The sequence below is a fragment of the Camelina sativa genome, chromosome 15, assembly GCF_030686135.1.
Source record: "Camelina sativa cultivar CO46 ecotype springtype chromosome 15, ASM3068613v1".
Classification (NCBI taxonomy): domain Eukaryota; kingdom Viridiplantae; phylum Streptophyta; class Magnoliopsida; order Brassicales; family Brassicaceae; genus Camelina; species Camelina sativa.
In genome coordinates, this window is record NC_141894.1 from 3,903,706 (window position 1) to 3,913,330 (window position 9,625).

General features: G+C 28.4%; 1 long non-coding RNA gene across 1 annotated transcript; it reads left to right on the forward strand.

The window, feature by feature from the left end:
* The first annotated feature begins 8,409 nt into the window (after positions 1-8,409).
* LOC147926244 (uncharacterized) lies at positions 8,410-9,217 on the forward strand. Its single transcript, XR_015581358.1, has 2 exons — positions 8,410-8,546; positions 8,957-9,217. It is a non-coding gene; the product is annotated as an uncharacterized LOC147926244 (long non-coding RNA).
* Positions 9,218-9,625: the final 408 nt, after the last annotated feature.

Below are 9,625 nucleotides of genomic sequence, written 5' to 3' on the forward strand. Positions count from 1 at the left end.
GGAAGCCAACAGAGGCGACGACGGAGAGGCTAGTCAAATACTTGTATATGTTTAACTACATCTTATTTTATTTACAAATTTTATCTCATTTAAAAAAAAAACAATATAGATTCCATCAAAAAACACTAGGAACATTTTCATTAATAGTTACTATGAATACATATTTAATATATGTTCTAAGTTCTTTTTAAACTAAGAATTGTGTGACAATTGCCATTATTTTGGCTTAACTATATTATTGCAAGATTATTATTTTTTGTGTGTTTTGAATGAAATCAAATTAGTTTTCCAATCTTTGATACTAGGTAATCTTATATCATACTGCATAATAATCAATTCGATAACACTCCTTTTGAATGAAAAATGCAAAAATAAAATAAAATAGGCATTTAAAATAGTTTGCTAACTAATGTACAACATATTCTCATGAAGAACTTTTGATCAAAAAAAAAAAAAAAAAAAATTCTCATGAAGAACTGATGGTAGTGGGAATCCAATTGACTAGCCTCGGGCTTGCATCGATAAACAATCAAAGACCATTTCTGTATTTTATCATGGTAGTCAAATATATGAAAAATATATTATATATATATCAAATAAGCAAAGTATGAATACTGCAATCAAAACATTTTTTCCTTACTTCATCAAATTTGATTAAAAAAAATAAAATTCAAGAGAAAAAACATTGACAAAAGAATAACAAATGATGACTTTATTTGTAACTACACTAGCCTATTAGGTATCGGGTACATTCTCTTTTCATAATAGATCAGTGTTTTGAGGCTTTATTTTTGTTTTTAAATGATAAAAAAATTTACATGTTTTCTGTCGCTTTTGAATTAAGAATATTTTCGGTCAGAGATTACTTATTTACTGAATCCACTATGTACATTAGCTGATCAAATATGTTGAGGGGAAATCGAAAAGGTGGTGTATCATAATGATAAGGCAAGCTATTGACTGTTCCTCACATCAAGAGGATCTACGACCCAAGTTTCTCAAGGTACGGCTCTTTTTCCACATGTTGGCTGTTTAGAATTTTTTTTTTTTTTGAGTAAGGAATACGATTGTGTGTAAAACAAGTGATGTGCATGCCAGTTATATATCCAAAACTTTAGACGAGAGAGATAAATGTTTTGAGATAGAGAGGGGGGTGAAGAGTGGTGTTATACATAGAGGAATGTCACATCAGAGAAAGAGATCGAACCACGTGTCCCGATGGAAAAAAAGGATATAGTTCACACATCTATCTATGTCTTATTCTCGTTTATATATATGTCTTATAAATTATAATTAATAACCTAATTAACGTCGTCGAATCATACGGTACTAATAAAGTAATCGAGCAGCTATTTTGATATATATTTTTTTAACTAACCAATTTAGTAACGTCCACTTTGGCATAGATATCGATATTTTTTGTTTTTGTTGGTTGCGTTTGGGAAAACTATTTACCTGATGTGCATGTATTACGTGTGGTGTGCTTTAAGACCCTAATTAGTTTTCTCTTAATTACTTGTTGTTTCTGTTAAAACCTTCGTTGTTTAAACATATATAGATCCACAATCAGTGGCGGACACAGGAAAAAAATATACTCAAGTCAATAATTTTTTATAAGTAGTTAAATATTTAAACACACAAAAAAAGAAACCATTTATGTAGTATAGGAGAATTGAACCTGGGTTTGGGGGTGTCAAACTACTAAATAAAACCAACTTTGCTACAAGAATTTCAGTACTTCATTTACAAAAAAACTTTATTTCAACATTTTACCAGGTCACTTGATCTGCCTAACCACTACATGGGTCTGCCTAGGGGTGGGCATTTTAACCGAACCAAACCGAACCGACCCAATCGAACTGAAACCGACCCAAACTAAATCCAATCCTACACTCAAACCATTTGGTTAAGTTTCTTCTCAACCCAAATAGTTCGGTTCGGTTCGGTTTAAACCCAAACCGAAATGATAACCCAATATGCTTTTTATTAATTAATAATATACATAATTATTGTATAATATGTATTCATAATCTTATTTTTTATGAATTTATTTATGTTAAATTAGATTTAATTATTTCTAAAACTTTGACCCTAGATTTTAAAGAGTAAAATTGTAAACACTTATAAATGTTTTTACAAGAAATTATACTTTTTTATCTTCTTACATTATTTAGTTTGTTTCATTTTTATTTTTTTCCTAATTACTAAACATTTAATATTTATATAGTTATCATTTTTAGGTAAATTTTTTATGGATTCTTTGAATTATTCAACTTACAAAGAACAATGAATTTTGTTTTGTTACATTAATTGATTTTTAAACCGAATAAAATCAAACTGAATTAAAGCCAAACCGAACCAAACCAAACCGAATATAAACCGACCCAAACTCAAACCAAACCAAACTAACAATGGTTGAGTATGGTTAGAGTTTTATGAAAACCGAACCGAACCCAAACCGAACCGAACCCAAACCGAACCCAAACTTAAACCGAAATGCCCACCCCTAGGTCTGCCGTTGTCCACAATTGCTTGGTTATTTTAGTTTTATAGAAAAGTTAAAGAAATGCAGCATTAAAAAAAAAAACCATACTGAAAGCAAGTTTGTTTTGTTTGGCAACTAAGATTACTAATATAGTTTCTATATTCACCGATCGAGTTATTGACACTAAGATTACTAATATAGTTATCGAGTTAATATTCACCGATAGTTACTACTACTAATATGGTTTAATAAGATTCCATATTCACCGATCGAGTTAATGACAAAAAGAATTAAAGCCTTCCCCCAGTCCACTTGGCAACTGATAGTTACTACTACTAAATGAAAAACTAGGTACGCCTACACTAATAAAGATATGCCACACTAATAAAGATTTTAAAGGATGAAGTAGTAAGAGTGTAAGACTGACCGTAAGAGTTATACATATGTATAAATCAATCTCTTAAATATACATTCACCATGAACAAATATATATTGTATAAATGTATGAGTTAACCTAAGATTACGACTTAGCCGTTCGCGTATAGAAAGTAAGAATGGTGACTTTGTTACCTATGGGCAAATCACAATTTATCACTCTCGTTCAGAAAATGTACTTTAGAGAAAAAAAAATTACAAATTATATATTGTATAAATGTATGAGTTAAGCCAAGGTTACGACTTAGCCGTTAGAGAGTAAGAATGGTGACTTTGTTACCAATGGGCAAATCACAATTTATCACTCTCGTTAGCTTAACTCATATTTAACTTTTAAAATCTCCTTATTTAAACTTTTAAAATCTATATATTTTTCTTCTTGTTTTTTTCCCTTCAAGTTTTTTTGTAAAACTTTTTAGTAGTAGACTATTTAAAAAGTATTACCAGATGTTATTATAAGGAAAACTGAATGGCTCCCAGTCTCCCACTAGTAACTCTGCTACTGCCAATGAGAGTACTACTGCAGGATGGATTCAAATAGCCTTTGATGTAAGCAGTAAACATATGGTTGATGTATTACGTACAATGAATTCAATAGTTTGAAACAGACATAAAGAAGTAAACTTATTATTATTTGGTTCAAAAAGTGAGTGGAAATTTTAAAATATGAAAATTGAAGAAAATGGATAAGTGATATGGAAACGAAATAGAGACCTTCTTTCTACAAGAGAATAAATAAAACGTAAAATACGACGAATAAAGTAAATCGATGAAGTGACATACACTACAAAAAACAAACATATTGTATCACTTAAATAGTATCACAAAATTAAGTGATATTATTTCAAATTACTTTTTCAATAACTGATATAAAAATTATAATTTTACATCAGTTACAATAATTGATATTATTATTAATTTATATGACATCATTTCATTATAATTAATGCAAATATATATTATTCACATCACTTTCAAAATACTGACACAAAATATATAGTTTTACTTCACTTAATAATTGATGTATTTATTAATTTATATTAACATCCCTTAGAAAAATGATCCAAAATTTACATCATTTTTTAAATGATGCTAGTTAAATTACATGACAAATTAATATATTAACTGAACCAAAAGAAAGAAAGAAAATAATATTATATCATTCTTAATCGACTAACACTAAAATTCATATTGAAAAAAAAAAAAAAAACAGGTAGCATATATCCCACATCGGCTGCATCAAGAAAAAGTTCTCCTAGTTGTTCCTATATATTCTCTTTACTTAGTGGTAAATTTTAAATGGGATAACAAATTAACACCTATTTGTGTGGATCTCCTCATATATGCAGTATAAATAATATAGGTAAATTATCAAATGAATATATAAATAAAAAATAAATAATTAAATACTATACTAAAGAATAAACTAGTTTCATATAATTTATTATAATATTGATTTTAACATCAATTATTCGTAAATGATATAAATATTTAACATTAGTTTTGATAAATGATGCAAATATTTTATATCAATTTAGTAAAAATGATATAAGACTTGCAACAATTTTTGGAAGTGATGTAAATGAACATCGATTCTAATAATTGAAGCAAATATTTATTTCAATTGATGCAAATTATTTGCATCAACAAAATGTAAATCATTTATTTAATTGATGTAAAATATTTTAGCATCATTTAAACATGATATATATAAAATATAAATGATGTAAAACCATTTTTTTTTTGTAGTGATATAGTGAGATTTCATGCTATAAAACATGCATGGTGACACATAGATATGATAATTTAAGTAAATTTAGTATTTGTGTAGTGTTAAGAGTTCTACTCTAGCTACAAACAAACAAATATGCGCTAGTACGAAGACTGAATCAAATAGTTTATTACTGTCTTGTTAATAGTTAAATAAAATGAATAACTAAGACTAAGGTACTGTCGATGGTAATTAAATAATGAACTGCTCTATGTTAATTTGATAAGTATAACGAATATAATTAATTGTATTTTATTTGGTAATTTTGCTTATGCGCGTACGTATTAGATGGTAACCGGATAATGTTTATTTACATACGAAACGTTTTTTGCTACTACAAAAAATTGGCATGGTGAATTCATGGCTTAGAACGAGTCGCAAGGCATCGCTATAATCTCTTGAAAATAAAAGCCACATAATCTTTTTCTACCTGAGCTATGGCTTGAGTTTGTATGGGTAGGAAAAGTCATAAGAGTCGGTGAACGGAAAAAAACATTTGAATCTGATGATTATAAATGATCCAAACTTTAAAGTCAACTCACTTTAATTTGACCGGACTTGGGGATATCCTCAACTTTTGGACCTATAGGTTATAGTAATAGTATGGCACCGAACCATGATTGTATCTTGGATATAATGGATTCTCAATCCTTTGATATATCAAAGTAAAGCATAGTGAAATCTTTAAAAACTTTAAAACACCAAGAGATCATTAGATAAGATCATAAAGTAGTAGTAGTCGTCTAATGCAAGATGATAGTATTAGGGGACATTATCTAAAACGTAGATGATTTAAAAAAATTAATACGACAAAACATAATCTAAATGCGGATGATAAGAGGACAAGACATAATCAGATTGCTGAGTACAGAACAATCTTATGGTCTTGTTGGAGGAAGCCAAAAGAGGCAACGACCGAGAGGCGAGTCAGGTAGATAGGGAATGGTGCGAGTAGCAAGATCATAGACACCAAAACCGGTGGAGCGACCAGCAAAGTAGACAAATTTAGGTTTGAGGCTAGGGTAGTCACTAGCCGAGAGACAAAATGGTTCGTTCTCGCCCACGAAAGTGGAGAGATCACCGATGTCTTTAGTGTAAGGACCAATCTTTTTCTCGGTGTGTAGACCATGATTTTGCGAGTCACCGTAAAAAGGTCGTCCTGGTTGTACATCTTGTCTTTCCATTCCACAGCTGCTCCTTTTCCTGTAAAGCAATCCAGACCCCAGTGACACACACATACGCACACATCATTTTTATTAATAGTTAGTATGAATACATATATGTTCTAAGTTCTTTTTAAACTACGAATTGTGTGACAATTGCCATTATTTTGGCTTAATTATATTATTGCACGATTATATTTTATGTGTCTTTGAACGAAATCAAATTAGTTTTCCAATCTTTGATACTACGTAATTTAATATCATACTGCATAAAGATAATAATTCCGATAACACTTCTTTAAATAGACATTTAAAATAGTTTGCTAACTAATGTTTTGGATGTTGACAATATATTCTCATGAAGAACTGATGTTAGTGGGAATTCAATTGACTAGCCTCGGGCTTGCATCGATAAACAATCAGAGACCATTTCTATATTTTATCATGGTAGTCAAATACATGATATATATATATATATATATATACTAGATGAGGACCCACCCGATGTGCGGGTTCAAAATTTTATAAATTAAATTAAATTTAACAAAAATATATTAAAATTTGTTGTACGTATTTATAAAGTTTATTTTTGTTATAATACACTGATTTATATCCATTTACAAATCTTTTATGTATGTTACTGTTAAAAATGTATTTTTTTTACATCGAAATATACTTTATGTTACAAATATATTCTTTATCACCACCTAGAAAATGTCTATATGAACACATTAAGCCAACTACTTTACTCTCACTTCTGGATAGTTTTTTTAATTACTAAAATTATTGGCTCAAAAATTTTTTTGAATAGAAAACATATTACATAATATACTAATCAATGATGTATCATCACAATAATATATGACCACCATGGAGAAACTTCGGCTCCATCCTCATCCCTTATGGAAAGAACCTCAGAGAACCTTGGCTCTGCCTTCCTCCCTTGGGGAGATAATCTTGCGTCCAACCTCCTATACCTTCTTCCCTTGGAGAGATAACCTTGTGTCCAACCTACTCCAACATAGAAAGAACCTCAGCTCTGCCCTTCTTCCCTTGGAGAGAACATGTTCACGTCTTTTTGATATCTTAAAATGGCTTGCTCCGGCAACCTATGAAAGTAAAAACCTTTTTCTAACGTCACAAAATCATATGATAGTAACTAATGTAAATTTTTCCAATGTATTCATGAAAGTGTATTTGACACACCATTATGTAGCCTCTGTCTCTGTAATGCCTCAACCGCCACCTTGCTTAGTGAGCCCATATCTACTCTCCGTCCATGGGCCCGCCTTCCTAAGTGGGTCGTACATCTATTTCCGGCCCGTGGACCCACCCATATTCGATGATCAGTTTGTTACGTATGAGAGGCTTTAAAAACTTGTTTACCGACCCTACAAATCAACAAATGATCTTTTCCTGTGTTTTGTCCTCACTCGCACAGTTCCGACAATCACTTACAGGAAGGTCACCCATCATGAAGTTCTTTCAGGATCCTTGACCAAAAAATAAGGGTATTCTGGTGATATATGTGACCAAATTAATTCTTTTAAACTTTTCCGCAAACCAGGGTGTCATAATCTTTTAGCTCTTATGGATCTATCAACAACGATTTATGTTTTTCTAGTCTATCTATCTATGTTTGTTGTAAACTTGTGTTTGATTAGCCTATTTTATCTATCCATTAGGTATTCATTAGGTTGATGAGCTTCTACTCGTTATCTCCCTCTAGGATTGTATGAATAATGGTAACAATTATGTTTGCCAAAAAAAAAAAAGGATTTATGACCAACCAATCAAGGTTGAGAAATTAGAAGAAAATTAATCTGACATAATTAAAAAAATAATAAAAAATTATAAGCATTGTAATATATGAATCCCAAAAAATTCAAAGATGAGAATATAAATTAAATAAAACAATCTAAAAATACTACAATAAATTTTAAAATATAGTATTAGGAAAAGAAGACGCATATATTAATTTTTTTTGGATAAGTATATTAATCTTACTTACCTATTCCCAACTGAAAAAGGAGAAAGTAGGAGAAAAATTTTGGTTTTAAAAAATAAGAAAAATTTCCTTCCTATTAAAAAAAAATTTCCAATTAAACAAAGTTGAAAGCAGTATTTTTAAATAAATTATTTAAATATGAGACGATCTATATTTATATAGAAGTGAGTATTTACAAAATTTAGAATTAATAATTAACTGTATATTTTACTTAATCCCTTTTCTATTTTTGTATAATTAATAACTTAAAATTAAAATAAGTAAATAATATTATAATTTCGAATTTTATGAAATCTATATATATATATAATCTCCTTATAATTATTTAATAAATTCTGTAATTTTTGATAATTATCTTTTTACATTATTAATATTTTTTAAAACAAAATATTTTATTTTTTTTAATTCCTTTTATTAAATATTAACTTTTACACATGTCAAAATCTGAGATTGATAATTTGACACATTTCAAAATCTTGTTAATGGCTAACTTTCACAACCCAACTTTATATATATATATATATATATATATCAAATAAGCATAAGTATGAATATTGCAATCAAAACATTTTTTCCTTACTCATCAAATTTGATATAAAAAAAAAACTCAAGAAAAATAAACATTGACAAAAGAATAGCAAATGATGACTTTATTTGTAACTACACTAGCCTATTAGCTATGCGGTACATTCTCTGTTCATAATAGATCAGTGTTTTGAGGCTTTATTTTTGTTTTTAAATGATAAAAAATTATATATTTTATATCGCTTTTGAATTAAATACTTTTGGTCAGAGATTATTTATTTACTGAATCCACTATGTACATCAGCAGATCAAATATTAGATAACTATTAGAGAACAATAAAATGTATTGGAAAAAGTTGAGTTATTTGGTAATGATCTTATTTTCTTTATGACATTATTTTAGATGGATGAGTTTTTCTTTATTTTACACCTATACTTAAAAGAAAATATTTAATTTTTCTTTTTAATAATCAATATCTATTATTCGTCATTGTCTTGAGATATCCACATAATTAATTTTTCTTTGCGTTTATATATATCTTCCTTTTGTAAAAAATTAATATAATGAGATGGAAGAGAAAAGCAAGAGGATCGGAAAAGTGAGGCTTTTCGGATCTTAAATAAGAAGAATTGACCAAATTTATATTATTCTCTCTGACTCTAATAAATTAATATTTGATATAATTTTCTTTGTCTTTAAAATATTGATATTGTAAATATTTTTAATATTAAAAAGGTGGGATAGTGAAAAAGTGAAAAAATATTAGAAAAAAAGTTATCACATGTGCACGAAATGACTATAAATAAATATAATAAACTATTAGAAAAAATTATAAATTAATTATATATATTATTTGTTTTAATATATGTAAAAAATCATAAACATCAAACTAGTAAAGACAGAAGGAATACTACAATAGGAGTACTATACTATGAAGGGTTACTCGAAAGACATTATACATATACATTTTATTTTTCTTGTAGAAGCAAATGTTTCTAAAAACTCGAAAGTCACTCATTTGAGATGGGATTTGAAAATATCTCTTCATGAAAGTCCATTAAAAGAACAAAAAAAAAACACACCACAAAAATCTAACTTGTAAATAGATAAATGATCTTATATCTATTTGTATTTAAAATGATATATTTTCAGTGTAAGATCTGAATACTGTATATTATCTAAAACAAGCCGGAAAAGTTAAAAATTATAATGTCACGAAGACAAATACGGAAGATAA